General features: G+C 40.4%; 1 non-coding gene and 1 pseudogene across 1 annotated transcript; both read right to left on the minus strand.

Annotated features, from left to right (window-relative positions):
- Positions 1-1,168: 1,168 nt before the first annotated feature.
- Positions 1,169-4,789, minus strand: LOC116457970 (WD repeat-containing protein 43-like; annotated as a pseudogene).
- Positions 4,790-10,279: 5,490 nt separating this feature from the next.
- Positions 10,280-10,382, minus strand: LOC116458213 (U6 spliceosomal RNA). The gene has a single exon (XR_004245260.1). It is a non-coding gene; the product is annotated as a U6 spliceosomal RNA (small nuclear RNA).
- Positions 10,383-18,525: the final 8,143 nt, after the last annotated feature.

The raw sequence follows: 18,525 nt of genomic DNA on the forward strand, positions 1-18,525 counted from the left end.
CTGTAGTCCCAGCTACTCAGGAGGCTGAGGCAGGAGAATCACTTGAACCTGGGAGGCGGAGGTTGTGATGAGCCAAGATCACGCCATTGAACTCCAGCTTGGGCAACAAGAGCGAAACTCCCTCTCAAAAAAAAAAAAAAAAAATTGAATCAGGTTTATTATTTCAAAGGTAAACAGATACCCTAACACTGCCAAGAGTAGATAATGAAAAGGAAGTAAAACATTAAATTATTAATTATAAAAATATATTCTTTGGAAAAAAATTCGAATAAGGTTATCATTAATGTTTAAAAACCAAAGAGAAAAAATAGACAATTGTTCTTTGATCTATTCGTAATTTAAATAAAAATGAAAACATCTTCAAAAGCAGGTATAAATTGAACTTTTAAAAAAGTTGCAGGTAACAAGCACTTCTAATTCATACACTGATGATTCTTTACAAGCAATTTGCAGTCAAGAAAAATCCTTAATGTGGCTAATTCTTTAGTTTTTTAATTGTCGTAATTTTTGTTTTGTTTTTTAAAAATACTTCACATGACAGCTTAAAAAATAAGTGGTTATTTTGGGGAAGTACTCCAAATATTTAATCTTACTCAAGTCAGATTACCAGTTAGTGGACAAGCTAGTGATATTGATGGTTTTAAAAAATTACAATCATTTTTACTCCAGTTTTTAGTTATCCCTTCATATTTCATGAAAAGGTACCAATTTAAATGTACCAAATTAAAAAAATTTTCACTAGTGCTGCGTTGCATCTGGATTTGATGAAAGATACCAACCTGAGATAAGAGCTGACTCCTTCACAACAGTCCAGTTCTTGAAACCTTATGGGAAACGTTTTTATCTGCACTTACGTCAATTCTTGATATAACCAATCATACTAGGATATTATATTATAAAAATATACCATATATTGGACACTGATGTCTGTACATTTCAGAAAATGTGTCTATATACTGTGTAAAGTTTATTAACATTTGAACGAAATGCTCTTATTTACATAGTTAAGTCTTAGGTGCTCAGGACAGCAAGGTGGCATAGGATCCACCGCTATGAATTTGGAAATATGCAGTGGTCCTCGGCATCCTGGCACAGAGGCAACCCTCCCCAGGAGGACTTGGCATCACCGGGCAAGTTTAGATAATTTGACGTGCTTACTTTTCTGTCTTCATTCTTCTTCACTTTCATTTTCAGGGCCTAAATCAGAATCTTCATATAATTCTTTTCCACTTGCCATATCTCTGTCCTCACCATTTTCTTCTTCTTTTCCTTCAGCATCCTCATCATCCTCTTCATCAACATCCTCATCTTTTTCACTTTCACTTTCTTCCTCATCTTCATCCCAATTATCATCAGAACCTTTATCTGCCATTTCATCATCAGACTCCTGTTCAGAAGATTCTTCTTCATATGCCAACGTTGCCTTCTGTCCAGGGGAAGCTGTTCCTTTTTTTTTTTTTTTTTTTTGCTGTTACTTGTGTAATTAGAAGAATAAGCTTTCCATGAAGGTGTGAAAGTTTCTGAAAAGTTTTTACTCTGCTTTCCATTAACTGGTAGAGTGTCCCTACCTGGGGTACCAGGTCAGGCAATGTGGACAGGTGTGATGCATGAACTGTTTTTTTTTTAAATTATTATTTATGTATTATTTTATATTTTTATTTTTTGAGGTGGAGTCTCGCTCTGTCACCCAGGCTGGATTGCACTGTCACAATCTCGGCTCACCAAAACCTCCACCTCCCGGGTTCAAGTGATCCTCCTGCCTCTGCCTCCTGAGTAGCTGGGATTACAGGCATCTGCTACCATACCTGGCTAATTTTTGTATTTTTAGTAGAGGCAGGGTTTCACCATGTTGGCCAGACTGGTCTCAAACTCCTGATCTCAAGTGATCCATCCACCTTGGCCTCCCAAACTTCTGGGATTACAGGCGTGAGCCACCGCGCCCAGCCAGATGCATGAACTGTTAATGCACATTTTAGCCACTGAACCATTGGCACAGCACTGTTAGGTTTTCCTTGTAACCTCTTTGTAGTGCCGCTGGATCTGTTTCTCATCCTTCACTCTCCCTGCCCTGGGATTGTATCTCCCTGTAAGGCATTCATGCTTAAATCTTGTTCAGGTTCTGTTTTTTAGAGAACCTTGGCTAAGCCATGAGCTGTTTACTTTTTTTCTCCCTGTTTTTTTTTTGAGACAGTCTCACTCTGTCTCCCAGGCTGGAGTGCAGTGGTGTGATCTGGGCTCACTGCTTCCCGGGTTCAAGCAATTCTCCTGCCTCAGCCTCCCGAATAGTTGGGATTACAGGCATGTGCCACCACGCCCAGCTATTTTTTTTTTTTGTATTTTTAGTAGAGACAGGGTTTCATCATGTTGGCCAAGCTGGTCTCGAACTCCCAAACTCAGATGATTTACTGGCCTCAGCCTCCCAAAGTGCTGGGATTACAGGTGTGAGCCACCGTGCCCGGCCTTTTCCTCCCTGTTGTGAGACTTGCCTGTGCATAGTCTTAGTCTTTGTCCTTTTTCCTTTTGGGATATTTATATTTTGTCTAATGATTTGCAATAGCCCTTCATCAATTGGAGGCTATTAAACTTTGTTTTAGTATGTTTTAAAATTAAAAAGTACTATTTATTTTTCTTTTTTGCATTTTTGGGATACTTTTTTGTTTTTATTATTTCCTCATGTTTTAATTGTGAACTATATTAAAATATAGAAGAGTATCCAAACATACATTGACCAGTAGCATAATAATAACATGCTAAAATGAACAACTGTATAATTATTTCTGTTAAGAATTAGATATTGCTAAAAGGCTAGGCGTGGTGGCTCACACTTGTAATCCCAGCACTTTGGGAGGCCGAGGTGGGTGGATCACGAGGTCAGGAGATCGAGACCATCCTGGCTAACACGGTGAAACCCTATCTCTATTAAAAATACAAAACATTAGCTGGGTGTGGTGGCGGACGCCTGTAGTCCCAGCTACTCGGGAGGCTGAGGCAGGAGAATGGTGTGAACCCGGGAGGCAGAGCTTGTGGTGAGTGGAGATGGCGCCACTGCACTTCAGCCTGGGCGACAGAGCAAGACTCCGTCTCAAAAAATAAAAAATAAAAATAAATAAAAAAAGAATTAGATATTGCTGGGCTCAGTAGTAATCCCAGGGCTTTGGGAAGCTGAGGTGGGAGGACAGCTTAAGCCAGGAGTTTGAGACCAGCCTGGGCAGCATAGTAAGACCCCGTCTCTACAAAAAGTAAAAATGCATAGTGGCATATTCCTGTAATCCTAGCTACCCTGGAAGCTGAGGCAGGAGGATCACTTGAGCCAAAAGTTTGAGGCTGCAGTGAACCATGATCATGCCATCATGCCACTGCACTCAGTCCTGGGTGACTGAGCAAGATTCTGGCTCTAAAAAAAAGAAAGAAAGAAATAGATCATTGCCAGTACCATAGAATCCCCCTCTGTGGCTCTCTCCAATCACATCCTCTTTTTTCCTCTATTCTGTAACATTCTTGTGATTTTTCTTTCTTTATCCTGTGTGTGTGCATGTATGTGTTTGTATATAGTTGTGTATGTATGTATGATACACATATATAGCTGATTGCTTCTCAGCCCTGCAACTGGAACTGTGTTTGTGTACATATATCTGCATACATATACGCATACATACATGCACACACATATGTACACACACAGAAGAAAGAAACAGTAGTTTTCACAACTCCTCACTTTTCATCTTTTCAGTTGTCTTTTTTTTGAGACAGGGTCTCATTCTGTTGCCCAGGCTGGAGCGCAGGGGTGCAATTATGGCTTACTGCAGCCTCTATCTCCTAGGCTCAAGGGATCCTCCTGCCTCAGCCTCCCAAGTAGCTGGGACTACAGGCATGTGCCACTATGCATGGCAAATTAATTTTTTTTTTTTTTTGGAGAGATAAGATCTCACTATGTTTCCCAGTCTGGTCTTGAAATCCTGTGCTCAAGAAATTCTCCCAGCTCGGCCTCCCAAATGCTGGGATTACAGGCATGAGCCACCATACCTGGCCTCTTTTCAGTTGTTTCTCTCACTCCTTTCTCATCCACAAAAGTATTACATCAGTGTAAGATGAAGAAACTCAAGGCACATACAGGGAGGCCAGATGATAGATTATTACTCAGAAAACCAAGAATTTAAACCAAAAAGAGAAAGAAGCAAAACTCTAACTGAAGTCATAAAAATTTTAGAAAACTACCATTGATATTCCTAAAATGCTCTAAGATCAGTTGTAGCTGTGGATATTGATTTAAATAGGGAAAAAAATTGAATGAACCTTCTAGGCATTACACAGACTTTATGGACTGAAAAATACAAAGGTGAAATAATGAAAGAAAAATTATCTGAATATATCAAATATACATAACAAATCTATTTAGTATCTATAGAATATATAGAATATATACTACTCTGTTGCCTACTATTTTTAAATCGAGTTTCCCCCTTATCTGGTAAAGTTGAACATAGATATATGAAAACAGAATATAAACAAAGATAAAGCCATGCAATAGTGTGTGCCCAGAGTCCTAGCTACTTGGGAGGCTGAACCAAGAGGCAGGAGGGTCATTTGAACTTAGAGGAGTTTGAGGTTAAAGTGCCATAGTTGTGTCTGTGAATAGCCACTGCACTTCAGCCTGGGCAACATAGCAAGACCCCATCTATAAAAAAAAGTTAAACAAGGGTCATAAAACCATCCTTACGTGTTTGGGAGTGACCTTATGCCACTCATAGGCCTTAAAAGTTTGAGGTATCATCCTACTCTCAAGGACCATTATCAACCTTGAATTCACGATATCTTTTTTGGTCTAATTAACTTCTGTATAAGTTATTTTATAGTCACTTAGAATATAAAACTATCAGAGGTAGAGCATATGTATAACTGTTTTATACAGCTCATATCAGAGTAGGTACTTAAATGGATTTTGGTTGTCTAACTAAAAGCATGTCAATTTTATTGATCTTTCAAAGAACCAACTTTTGTTTTCATTGACTTTTCTCCATTGTTTCCATTTTCTATTTCATTGATTTCCACTCTAATTTTTATTTCCTTTCTTTTCCTTGCTTTGAATTTAATTTACTCTTCTGTTTATAGTTTCTTCAGGTGGAAGCTTAGATTATTTGAAATATTTTTTTTTTCCATTCTTTTCTTTTTCCAGAGACAAGGTCTCACTCTGTCACCCAGGATATAGTGCAGTGGTGCCATCACAACTCACTGTAACTTTGAACTCCTGGGCTCAAGTGATCCTCCTGCCTAAGCCTCCTGAGTAGCTGGGACTACAGGCACATGCCACCACACTCAGCTAATTCTTAAATTTCTTTGTAGAGTCATGGTCTTATTATGTTGGCCAGGCTGATCTTGAACTCTGGCCCAAGTGATGCTCCTGCCTCAGCCTCCCAAAGTGCTGGGATTACAAGTGTGAGCTACTGCACCAGGCCTTTTTTTACTGTTCTAATTTACATTTTCACAGCTAAAACATTTCCCTTTAAGTACTTATTTACCTCCATACAATAAATTTTGATATGTTTAAAAATGGCACTTGATTAAACATTCTCATGGTATGGAACACTGTTGTCGTCTAGCTTGTAGTATTGTCGACAAATTCAAAACCATTCATGTGGGTCCTCCATACCACCTCCTTTTTTCATCTGGTAGCTCTTTATTTCCAGTGTTCTGAAGTTGTACAATCATGTGCCATAATATGGTCTATTTTTATCCACTCAAGTGTCCTGAGCAGTTGACTGCTTCTTTCAATCCAGGTACCCAGGTCCTTCAATTCTGCAGAATTTTCATGTACTACATCCACGGTAATTTCTTAGGCTGTTTGTTTTTTTTTGTTTGTTTTGAGACAGGGTCTCACCTTGTCACTCAGGCTGGAGCGAAGTGGTGTGATCAGAGCTCAGAGCGGGCGGACTGTAATTTTGGCCTTCTGAGCTCCAGCAATCCTGCTGCCTCAGCCTCCGACGTAGCCGGGACTACGAGTGCATGCCACCATGCCTGGCTGACTTTTATTTTATTTTATTTTGTAGAGGTGGGCTCTCACTGTGTTGTCCAGGCTGATCTTAATTCCTGGCCTCAAATGATTCTTTCCCATCAGCCTCCTGAGTAGCTGGTATTACAGCTGTGCTCAGCCCATGATGATTTCTTTATTTCTATTTTAACTCTTTCTCTATGTCTACAGCTCCTATTATTCATATATCTAGTATTTTGGATGGAATATCTTTGAATTTTCTTAGCTTCCCTTTACTTTTTACACTCTTTGTTTTGTGTTTTTGCTCTACTTACAGAGATATTTCCTTAACTATATTTTAAAACTCTTCTACTGAGTTGTTTATTTTTATCCTTTAAAAAAGAGATGGAGACCATCCTGGCCAACATGGTGAAACCCTGTCTCTACTAAAAATATAAAAAATTAGCTGGGCATGGTGGCACTCACCTGTAGTCCCAGCTACTTGGGAGGCTAAGGCAGGAGAATTCCTTGAACCTGGGAGGTGGAGCTTGCAGTGAGCCGAGATTGCGCCACTGCACTCCAGCCTGGGTGACAGAGCGAGAATCCGTCTCAAAAAAAAAAAAAATTGTTATTAAGAGCTCTTTTTCTCCGACAGTTGTCTTTTAATACCATCCTTTCTTATTTCTTGTAGCAGTATACTCTCATATCTCCGAGGAAATTAATGATAGTTTCTTTGAAGTTTTTATCTTGGCATGGACTATTCTCTTTAAGTTGTTTTATTTTTCACTTATGTATTCTGCTCCTGCTTACTCCCCCTTCATTCTTCTCTCTTTTTCATTCATGCTCTCTTTTTCCCCTCACTCTCTCTTCCCATGTTGGAGATTTTTTCTTAGCTGCCTAGTGATTTTTGGCTCTTGTTCACAATTAAGAATGGGATAAAAAAAACCAAAACACTGATTGGAAGTTTTGTGTGCAGTTGCTTATTGCTGTTCTATACACTTTAGTGTGAGCTGACTGTGTGTTTAATTGGGCAAGCCCCAATTTCATTATCTTTTTTCCCTTCGAGTTGGTTAGAAGGCAAATAATATTCTAATCTCTTTCTTGGTTGCCATTGTTTTGGTAGCCAAGTAGGGGAAGCAGTGGTGGTTCCAATCTTCGGTTTATAGTATTTCACTAAAATTTCTTATTTATTTAATTTTTTTTGAGACAAGGTCTTACTCTGTCACCCAGGGTGGAGTGCAGTGGCACGATCTCGGCTCACTGCAACCTCTGCATCCTGGTTTCAAGGGATTCTCCTGCCTCAGCCTCCAGAGTAGCTGGGATTACAGGCACCCGCCACCACGCCCAGCTAAGTTTTGTATTTGTAGTAGAGGCGAGGTTTCACCATGTTGGCAATGCTAGTCTTGAACTCCTGACCTCAGGTGATCCACCTGCCTTGGCCTCCCAAAGTGCTGGGATTACAGGCTTGATCCACCACCCCTGGCCGGTATTTCACTAAAATTTCTTGTTAATATAGTACTCATTCCTCAACTGTGCCTGGCATTGTCCAGTCCAGAGCCCAGAGAATCAACTTCACCCCTCTGCAGGAGTGTGGGGAGGACAGTCACGTGACTGTACCTAGTGGGGCAGGGGACCCAGGGTCTAATTGCTTCTAAAAAAAAATGTGCAAACAATTCTTCTATTTTTGGCTCATTTTCACCCCTTACTTCCTGGGATAACTATTGCCACCAATTCCTGAGACTTTTGGTTTACATTGGGTTGCTTTCCAGGTTTTCCTATTGCCAACTTGGGGATTCTGCTGCTAGTTATCCCTCATTCTTCTAATTTTTCAAAATTTTTTTCTTTTTGAGACAGAGTCTTGCTCTGTTACCCAGGCTCAATCTCGGGTCACTGCAACCTCCGCTCATTGCAGCCTCCACCTCCCAGATCCAAGAGATTCTCCTGCCTCAACCTCCTGAGCAGCTGGAATTACATGCACACGCCACCACACCAGGCTAATTTTTGTATTTTTAGTAGAGACAGGTTTCAACATGTTGGCCAGGCTGGTCTCAAACTCCTGACCTCAAGTGATCGGCCCGCCTCAGCCACCCAAAGTGCTGGGATTACAGGTGTGAACCACCACGGCTGGCCTCCAGTTCTATCTGTTAATGTGAGCTATGACTTTTACAAAACTTTGTGCTTTTTAAAACTTTAGTTTGAAATGACTAAATCTACTTTTTTTTTTTTTCCTGGAAGTCTTCAATTGCCTACTGTTGCTGAAAATGTCTTAAAAATGCCTGGAGGGCTTAAACAGTAAATGCCTCTGGGAGAGGTATTACATTTTTTTAAAATTGGTGTCATACTGTTTTTTGAGAGTAGGAGTTGATAGGTAGAGGGTGCATAAGAAAAGAGGAACTGTACAAAACTGAAGACCCAGGTGTTCCAGGAAACAATTCTAAAGACATATTTGATTTGAAAAAAAAATTCAATCAAATCAGTTCATTGAAGCTTCTGAACCAGACACTCTCCTTAAAGTGCATTTCTGACTTTTTTTTCTAACTCTACTTCATTTTGGGTGAATTTGTGCTCATTTTTTTTTTTGCCTTTTCTGTTAATAATTCTTATGACAGAAATAATAGTGATAATTATTTTTAAATATTTTTAATACAATTACAATTATAATTATAAAAATACAATTTATAATTATATAGGAAGTGATACTACCTTCAATATTCATAGCTTCTAATAAGTGACAAGTCGTGTACACACACACACATATTTTAATACACACCATGTTCTCCCCCATCCTATGTGTCAAGGAAGAATTCCTTCTCAGGTTGAGAGGGCTGACAATGACTACAATAAATGTGCTATTTACCTTGGCTATAATGTCCTAATTTTCACTTATGGCTCTCAAGGTATAGTAGCAGGGCTCAAATAAATCAAATCCTTGTCATGAAAGAGTTATCTTTAACCAATTTGTAAAATAGAAAACACACTATTTCCAAGGAAGGTTAAGTGCAATGTATTATGCAGATAAAATAAGGTATTATTAGTGTAAATAGAATACACTGATACGATACTCCATAGGAATTAGGTTCTATTTGCGTGGCAGAAATTGCATCCTTCCGGTTAAAGCTTAAACGTGTTGCTGTGTTGGGTGTATTGCGAATACTTGACGTGGGAACTGTGATTTGGCTTCACACTGCAGGAAACTTTAAGAGATCCACAACTCAGAGAACACTATTTTTTGGGTAATGGGTATTGGGTGTATTATGAGGAATACCAAGTTCTTCCAATGCTTAGGAGGGAGAATTAGCAGCAGGAAAGAGCGGTCCAGTGGTTGAGGTATGGCTTAAAAGTTCCCAACTCTCATATCTTAGGAAAAAAGAAGAATTTGGAAATGTTCTTCAGAAATCACCTAATTTATGCCTTGGACATTTGAAATAATTATAATTATATCCCATTTTTTAGAGACTTCAAAAAAATGATTCTGTAACTTTTCTCAGAAGTATGTTGTTGAACAAGGGAGTTCTTCCTTATATCTTACTTGCGTCTTTCCTTTTCTGCTGTCTTCAGTGGGGTAAGAATAAGGAATATCTTGTGAGGCCAGGCATGGTGGTTCACGCCTGTAATCCCAGCACTTTGGGAGGCCAAGGCGGAAGGATCACTTGAACCCAGGAGTTTGAGACCAGCCTGGGCAACATAGTGAGACCCTCCCCCACCAACCCACCCATCTCTACAAAAAAATAGAAAAAAAAAATAGCCAGGTATGGTGGTATGCACCTGTAGTCTCAGCTACATGGGAAGCTGAGGTGGGAGGATTGCTTAAGCCTGGCAGGTTGAGGCTGCAGTGAGCTCTGATTGTACCACTGTACTCCAGCTTGGGTGACACAGCTAGACCCTGTCTCAAAAAAAGAAAAATAAAAAAGAGAAATACCTTGTGGCAAACAGTTATTCCTCAGTTTTTCTTTTCTCCTGATGCCTAGACTGAAAATTCTTTTTTTTCTCTTTAAGACAGAGTCTCACTCTGTCACCCAGGCTGGAGTGCAGTGGCGCAATCTTGGCTCACTGCAACCTCCACTTCCTGGGTTCAAGCGATTCTCCTGCCTCGGCCTCCTGAATAGCTGGGATTACAGGCGTGTGCCACCACTCTTGGCTAATTTTTGTCTTTTTAGTAGCAACAGGGTTTCGACATGTTGGTCAGGCTTGTCTTAAACTCCTGACCTCAACTTATCCACCCACTTCGACCTCCCAAAGTTGCTGGGATTACAGGTGCGAGCCACTGAGCCTGGCCTCTTTTAAAATATATATATTTTTACTTTATTTAAAAAATTTAATGTGGAATGCTTCATGAATTTGCGTGTCATCCTTGTGCAGGAGCCAAGCTAATCTTCTCTGTATCTTTCCAGTTTTCGTATGTAAGCTGCCAAAGCAAAGCGAGCACTAGACTGAAAATTCTGACAACAAATCTGAGTTGGGTTAATTATTACATTGCTGAACACCTTTTAATGTTATTGAACACGTATAACTCAGCCAGGTGCGGTGGCTCATGCCTGTAATCCCAGCACTTTGTGAGATCCAGGCAGGTGGATCACCTGAGGTCAGAGGTTCGAGACCAGTCTGGCCAACATGGTGAAACCCCATCTCTACTAAAAATATAAAAATTAGCTAGGCGTGGTGGTGGGTGCCTGTAATCCCAGCTACTTGGGAGGTTTAGGCAGGAGAATAGCTTGAAATCAGGAGACAGAGGTTGCAGTGAGCTGACATGGTGCCACTGCATTCCAGCCTGGGCGACAAAGTGAGACTCTGTCTCTAAATAAATAAATAAATAAATAAATGTATGTATAACTCTGGCTGGGCACAGTGGCTTGGGCCTGTAATCTGAGCACTTCGGAAGGCCGAAGTAGGCAGATCACTTGAGGCCAGGAGTTCAAGACCAGCCTGGCCAACATGGCAAAACACCGTCTGTAATAAAAATACAAAAATTAGTAAGGCGTGGTGGTGGGTGTCTGTAGTTTCAGCTACTCGAGATGCCGAGGCAGGAGAATTGCTTGAACTGGGGAGGCAGAGGTTGTAGTGAGCCAAGATCATGCCACTGCACTCCAGCCTGGGCAACAGAGTGAGACTCTGTCACACACATACACAAAAAGTATAACTCTGTGGCTAAATACTATTTTAGGTTGAAATTTTGTATGGCCTTTTTCATTAGTGTAGTTATGATAATATCATATTTAATAATATGCTTATGTCTACTGAAGAATTAATTTTTCTAGTATGTATATACTCAATGCTATATTTATTTGGTAATATTTTCTTGTTGATATGCATTTTATCTTTTCAGCAAGCACTAATCTTCTATTGTCATTTCCTATAACCCTCAAATAGTGTTAGCCAAGTTATCAGGTGTTTATTAACATCCTAGTATTCATTCATTTATTTCTTTGATCATTTAAACACCTTTTTGTGAAAGACATAGGGAGGAGAATATAAAGAAATGTAAGATTAGGGCGGTTCCAAGATGGCTGAATAGGAACAGCTCCAGTCTACAGCTCCCAGCATGAGCGACGCAGAAGATGGGTGATTTCTGCATTTCCAACTGAGGTACTGGGTTCATCTCACTGGGGCTTGTTGGACAGTGGGTGCAGGACAGTGGGTGTGGCACACCAAGTGTGAGCCGAAGCAGGGCAAGGCATTGCCTCACCCGGGAAGTGCAAAGGGTCAGGGAATTCCCTTTCCTAGCCAAGCAAAGCTGTGACAGACAGCACCTGGAAAATCGGGTCACTCCTACCCTAATACTGTGCTTTTCCAATGGTCTTAGCAAACAGCTCACCAGGAGATTATATCCCACACCTGGCTCAGAGGGTCCCACGCCCATGGAGCCTTGCTCACTGCTAGCACAGCAGTCTGAGAAGGAACTGCAAGGTGGCAGAGAGGCTGGGGGAGGGGCGCCTGCCATTGCTGAGGCTTGAGTAGGTAAATAAAACAGCGGGGAAGCTCGAACTGGGTGGAGCCCACCGCAGCTCAAGGAGGCCTGCCTGCCTCTGTAGACTCCACCTCTGGGGGTAGGGCATAGCTGAACAAAAGGCAGCAGAAACCTCTGCAGACTTAAATATCCCCGTCTGACAGCTTTGAAGAGAGTAGTGGTTCTCCCAGCACAGAGTTTGAGATCTGAGAATGGACAGACTGCCTCCTCATGTGGGTCCCTGACCCCTGAGTAGCCTAACTGGGAGGCACCCCCCAGTCGGGGCAGACTGACACCTCACACGGCTGGTTACCCCACTGAGACAAAACTTCCAGAGGAACGATCAGGCAGCAACATTTTCTGTTCAGCAATATTCGCTGTTCTGCAGCCTCTGCTGCTGATACCCAGGCAAACAGGGTCTGGAGTGGACCTCCAGCAAACTCCAACAGACCTGCAGCTGAGGGTCCTGACTATTAGAAGGAAAACTAACAAACAGAAAGGACATCCACACCAAAACCCCATCTGTACGTCACCATCATCAAAGACCAAAGGTAGATAAAACCACAAAGATAGGGAAAAAATAGAGCAAAAACTGAAAATTATAAAAATCAGAGCGCCTCTCCTCCTCTAAAGGAATGCAGCTCCTCACCAGCAACGGAACAAAGCTGTATGGAGAATGACTTTGATGAGTTGAGAGAAGAAGGCTATAGATGATCAGACTTCTCTGAGCTACAGAGAAGTTTGAACCCATTGCAAAGAACTTACAAACCTTGAAAAAAGATTAGACGAATGGCTAACTAGAATAACCAACACAGAGAAGTCCTTTAAGGACCTGATGGAGCTGAAAACCAAGGCACGAGAGCTACCTGACGAATGCAGAAGCCTCAGTAGCCGATGCAATCAACTGGAAGAAAGGGTATCAGTGATGGAAGACGAAATGAATGAAATGAAGCAAGAAGAGAAGTTTAGAGAAAAAAGAATAAAAAGAAACAAACAAAGCCTCCAAGAAATATGGGACTATGTGAAAAGACCAAATCTACGTCTGATTGGTGTACCTGAAAGTGACGGGGAGAATGGAACCAAGTTGGAAAACACTCTGCAGGATATTATCCAGGAGAACTTCCCCAATCTAGCAAGGCAGGCCAACATTGAAATTCAGGAAATACAGAGAACACCACAAAGATACTCCTTGAGAAGAGCAACTCCAAGACACATAATTGTCAGATTCACCAAAGTTGAAATGAAGGAAAAAATGTTAAGGGCAGCCAGAGAGAAAGGTCGGATTACCCACAAAGGGAAGCCCATCAGACTAGCAGCTGATCTCTTGACAGAAACTCTACAAGCCAGAAGAGAGTGGGGACCAATATTCAACATTCTTAAAGAAAAGAATTTTCAACCCAGAATTTCATATCCCACCAAACTAAGCTTCATAAGTGAAGGAGAAATAAAATACTTTACAGACAAGCAAATGCTGAGAGATTTTGTCACCACCAGGCCTACCCTAAAAGAGCTCCTGAAGGAAGCACTAAACATAGAAAGGAAGAACCGGTACCAGCCACTGCAAAAACATGCCAAATTATAAAGACCATCAAGGCTAGGAAGAAACTGCATCAACTAACGAGCAAAATAACCAGCTAACATCATAAAGACAGGATCAAATTCACACATAACAATATTAACCTTAAATGTAAATGGGCTAAATGCTCCAGTTAAAAGACATAGACTGGCAAATTGGATAAAGAGTCAAGACCCATCAGTGTGCTGTATTCAGGAAACCCATCTCATGTGCAGAGACACACATAGGCTCAAAATAAAGGGATGGAGGAAGATCTACCAAGCAAATGGAAAACAATAAAAGGCAGGGATTGCAATCCTAGTCTCTGATAAAACAGACTTTAAACCAACAAAGATCAAAAGAGACGAGGCCATTACATAATGGTAAAGGGATCAATTCAACAAGAAGAGCTAACTATCCTAAATATATATGCACCCAATACAGGAGCACCCAGATTCATAAAGCAAGTCCTTAAAGACCTACAAAGAGACTTAGACTCCCACGCAATAATAATGGGAGACTTTAACACCCCACTGTCAACATTAGACAGATCAATGAGACAGAAAGTTAACAAGGATATCCAGGAATTGAACTCAGCTCTGCACCAAGTGGACCTAATAGACATCTACAGAACTCTACACCCCAAATCAACAGAATACACATTCTTCTCAGTACCACATCACACTTATTCCAAAATTAACCACATAGTTGGAAGTAAAGCTCTACTCAGCAAATGTAAAAGAACAGAAATTATAACAAACTATCTCTCAGACCACAGTGCAATCAAACTAGAACTCAGGATTAAGAAACTCACTCAAAACCACTCAACTACACGGAAACTGAACAACCTGCTCTTGAATGACTACTGGGTACATAATGAAATGAAGGCAGAAATAAAGATGTTCTTTGAAACCAAGGAGAACAAAGACACAACATACCAGAATCTCTGGGACACATTTAAAGCAGTGTGTAGAGGGAAATTTATAGCACTAAATGCCCACAAGAGAAAGCAGGAAAGATCCAAAATTGAAACCCTAACATCACAAAAGAACTAGAGAAGCAAGAGCAAACACATTCAAAAGCTAGCAGGAGGCAAGAAATAACTAAGTTCAGAGCAGAACTGAAGGAAATAGAGACACAAAAAACCCTTCAAAAAATCAATGAATCCAGGAGCTGCCTTTTTGAAAAGATCAACAAAATTGATAGACAGCTACCAAGACTAATAAAGAAGAAAAGAGAGAAGAATCAAATAGACGCAATAAAAAATGATAAAGGGGATATCACCACCGATCCCACAGAAATACAAACTACCATCAGAGAATACTATAAACACCTCTACGCAAATAAACTAGAAAATCTAGAAGAAATGGATAAATTCCTGAACACATATGCCCTCCCAAGACTAAATCAGGAAGAAGTTGAATCTCTGAATAGACCAATAACAGGCTCTGAAACTGAGGCAATAATTAATAGCTTACCGACCAAAAAAAGTCCAGGACCACATTGATTCACAGCTGAATTCTACCAGAGGTACAAAAAGGAGCTGGTACCATTCCTTCTGAAACTATTCCAATCGATAGAAAAAGAGGGAATCTTCCCTAACTCATTTTATGAGGCCAGCATCATCCAGCCAATATCATACTGAATGGGCAAAAACTGGAAGCATTCCCTTTGAAAACTGGCACAAGACAGGGATGCCCTCTCTCACCACTCCTATTCAACATAGCGTTGGAAGTTCTGGCCAGGGCAGTCAGGCGGGAGAAAGGAATAAAGGGTATTCAATTAGGAAAAGAGGAAGTCAAATTGTCCCTGTTTGCAGATGACATGATTGTATATTTAGAAAACGCCATCATCTCAGCCCAAAATCTCCTTAAGCTGATAAGCAACTTCAGCGAAGTCTCAGGATACAAAATCAATGTACAAAAATCACGAGCATTCCTGTACACCAATAACAGACAAACACAGAGCCAAATCATGAGTGAACTCCCATTCACAATTGCTTCAAAGAGAATAAAATACCTAGGAATCCAACTTACAAGGGATGTGAAGGACCTCTTCAAGGAGAACTACAAACCACTACTCAATGAAATAAAAGAAGATACAAACAAATGGAAGAACATTCCATGCTCATGGATAGGAAGAATCAATATCATGAAAATGGCCATACTGCCCAAAGTAATTTATAGATTCAATGCCATCCCCATCAAGCTACCAATGACTTTCTTCACAGAATTGGAAAAACTACTTTAGAGTTCATATGGAACCAAAAAAGAGCCCACATCGCCAAGTCAATCCTAAGCCAAAAGAACAAAGCTGGAGGCATCACGCTACCTGACTTCAAACTATATTACAAGGCTACAGTAACCAAAACAGCATGGTACTGGTACCAAAACAGAGATATAGACCAATGAAGAGAACAGAACCCTCAGAAATAATACCACACATCTACAATCATCTGATCTTTGACAAACCTGACAAAAACAAGAAATGGGGAAAGGAGTCCCTATTTAACAAATGGTGCTGAGAAAACTGGCTAGCCCTATGTAGAAAGCTGAAACTGGATCTCTTCCTTACACCTTATACAAAAATTAATTCAAGATAGATTAAAGACTTAAATGTTAGACCTAAAACCACAAAAACCCTAGAAGAAAACCTAGGCAATACCATTCAGGACATAGGCATGGGCAAGGACTTCATGTCTAAAACACCAAAAGCAATGGCAACAAAAGCCAAAATTGACAAATGAGATCTAATTAAACTAAAGAGCTTCTGCACAGCAAGAGAAACTACCATCAGAGTGAACAGGCAACCTACAGAATGGGACAAAATTTTTGCAATCTACTCATCTGACAAAGGGCTAATATCCAGGATCTACAAAGAACTCAAACAAATTTACAAGAAATAAACAAACAACCCCATCAATAAGTGGGTGAAGTATATGAACAGACACTTTTGAAAAGAAGACATTTATGCAGCCAACAGACACATGAAACAATGCTCATCATCACTGGCCATCAGAGAAATGCAAATCAAAACCACAATGAGATACCATCTCACACCAGTTAGAATGGCCATCATTAAAAAGTCAGGAAACAACAGGTGCTGGAGAGGACGTGGAGAAATAGGAACGCTTTTACACTGTTGGTGGGACTGTAAACTTGTTCAACCATTGTGGAAGACAGAGTGGTGATTCCTCAGGGATCTAGAACTAGAAATACCATTTGACCCAGCCATCCCATTACTGGGTATATACCCAAAGGATTATAAATCATGCTGCTATAAAGACACATGCCCCTGTATGTTTATGGTGGCCCCATTCACAATAGTAAAGACTTGGAACCAATCCAAATGTCCATCAATGATAGACTGGATTAAGAAAATGTGGCACATATACACCATGGAATACTATGCAGCCATAAAAAATGATGAGTTCGTGTCCTTTGTAGGGACATGGATGAAACTGGAAACCATCATTCTCAGCAAACTATTGCAAGGACAAAAAACCAAACATGGCATGTTCTCACTCATAGGTGGGAATTGAACAATGAGAACACTTGGACACAGGAAGGGAAACATCACACACTGGGGCCTGTTGTGGGGTGGGGGGAGTGGGGAGGGATAGCATTAGGAGATATACCTAATGTAATTGACGAGTTAATGGGTGCAGCACACCAACATGGCACATGTATACATATGTAACAAACCTGCACGTTGTGCACATGTTAGAACTTAAACTATAATAAAAAAATAAAAAAATAAAACCACAAAAAATAAATAAGTAAATAAAAAATAAATAAATAAAAAGAAATCTAAGATTAGAATCCTTGGTTCTTGGAGTTCATAGTTAAGTCTTAGACACTTGTGAATTTTAATTTTAATTTTATTTTTAATTATTATTTTTTTTTACAGACATGGCATCTCACTACATTGCCCAGGCTAGTCTCAGACTCCTGGGCTCAAGCCATCCTCCCTCATCAGTCTCCCAAAGTGCTGAGATTACAGGCATGAGCCACCATGTCCAGCTGACACTTATAAATTAAATAGCAGTGCAAGGTAGTCTATAATTAAATATTCTGTTTGTGGCAAAGAGTAAGCTTTGAGATTTCACAGGAGAGGGTCATGAAGGTGGGTTTCTGTGGTTGAGAAAATTTTTATGGAGAAGTGATTTAAACTGGGACTTGAAGCACAAACAAAATCTAAACAGTTGGAGAGGAGGAGGCCAAGTCAGGCTGGAAAGGGAGCAGGTTGAAATGAGCCGATATGTGTGGAAATAATATGGAGTTCATCCTGAAGAGAATGGAGCTTGCACTGGGAAGTAATAAGGTTAGTATAGTGGGTCCTGGTTAGATAAAAAGGGACTTGAAAATTCCTCAGGATTTGATTCAGTGGAAAATGGGTTTTGGAAGAGCAAGTGACAGAATAGTTTAAGAAATTGAATCCAGGCTGGGCACGTTGTCCCACACCTGTAATCCCAGTGCTTTGGGAGGCTGAGGCAGGTGGATCACCTGAGGTCAGGAGCTGGAGACCAGCCTGACCAACATGGTGAAACCCCATTTCTACTAAAAATACAAAAATTAGCTGGGCGTGGTGGTGCATGCCTGTAATCTCAGCTGCTTAGGAGACTGAGGCAGGATAATCGCTTGAACCTGGGAGGCAGAGGTTGCAGTGAGTCAAGATCATGCCACTGGAATCCAACCTGGGTGACAGAGTGGTACTCTGTCTCAAAAAAAAAAAACAAAAAACAAAGAAAATGAGTCTGGTGATAACGTGCTGTAAAATACAGCGGTGAAGGGCCTGGTTGCTGAATCAATCAGGCACACTGCCTTGGCTATTTATTTACTGTGTAAACTTGGTGAGTAATTTATTCATTCCGGGCCTTAGTTCTCTCATTAAAAAAAAACGATTTTTTGATTTTTAAAATGATTTATTTTAATTTTTAAATGGACAAATTGTACATTTTCATGGGCTACATAGTGATGTTTCAATAAATATAATGTATAGTGGTCAGATCAGGATAATTAGCATATCCATCATCTCAAACATTTACCATTTCTTTGTATT

The sequence above is a fragment of the Hylobates moloch genome, unplaced genomic scaffold (genome assembly GCF_009828535.3).
Source record: "Hylobates moloch isolate HMO894 unplaced genomic scaffold, HMol_V3 SCAFFOLD_18, whole genome shotgun sequence".
NCBI lineage: Eukaryota > Metazoa > Chordata > Mammalia > Primates > Hylobatidae > Hylobates > Hylobates moloch.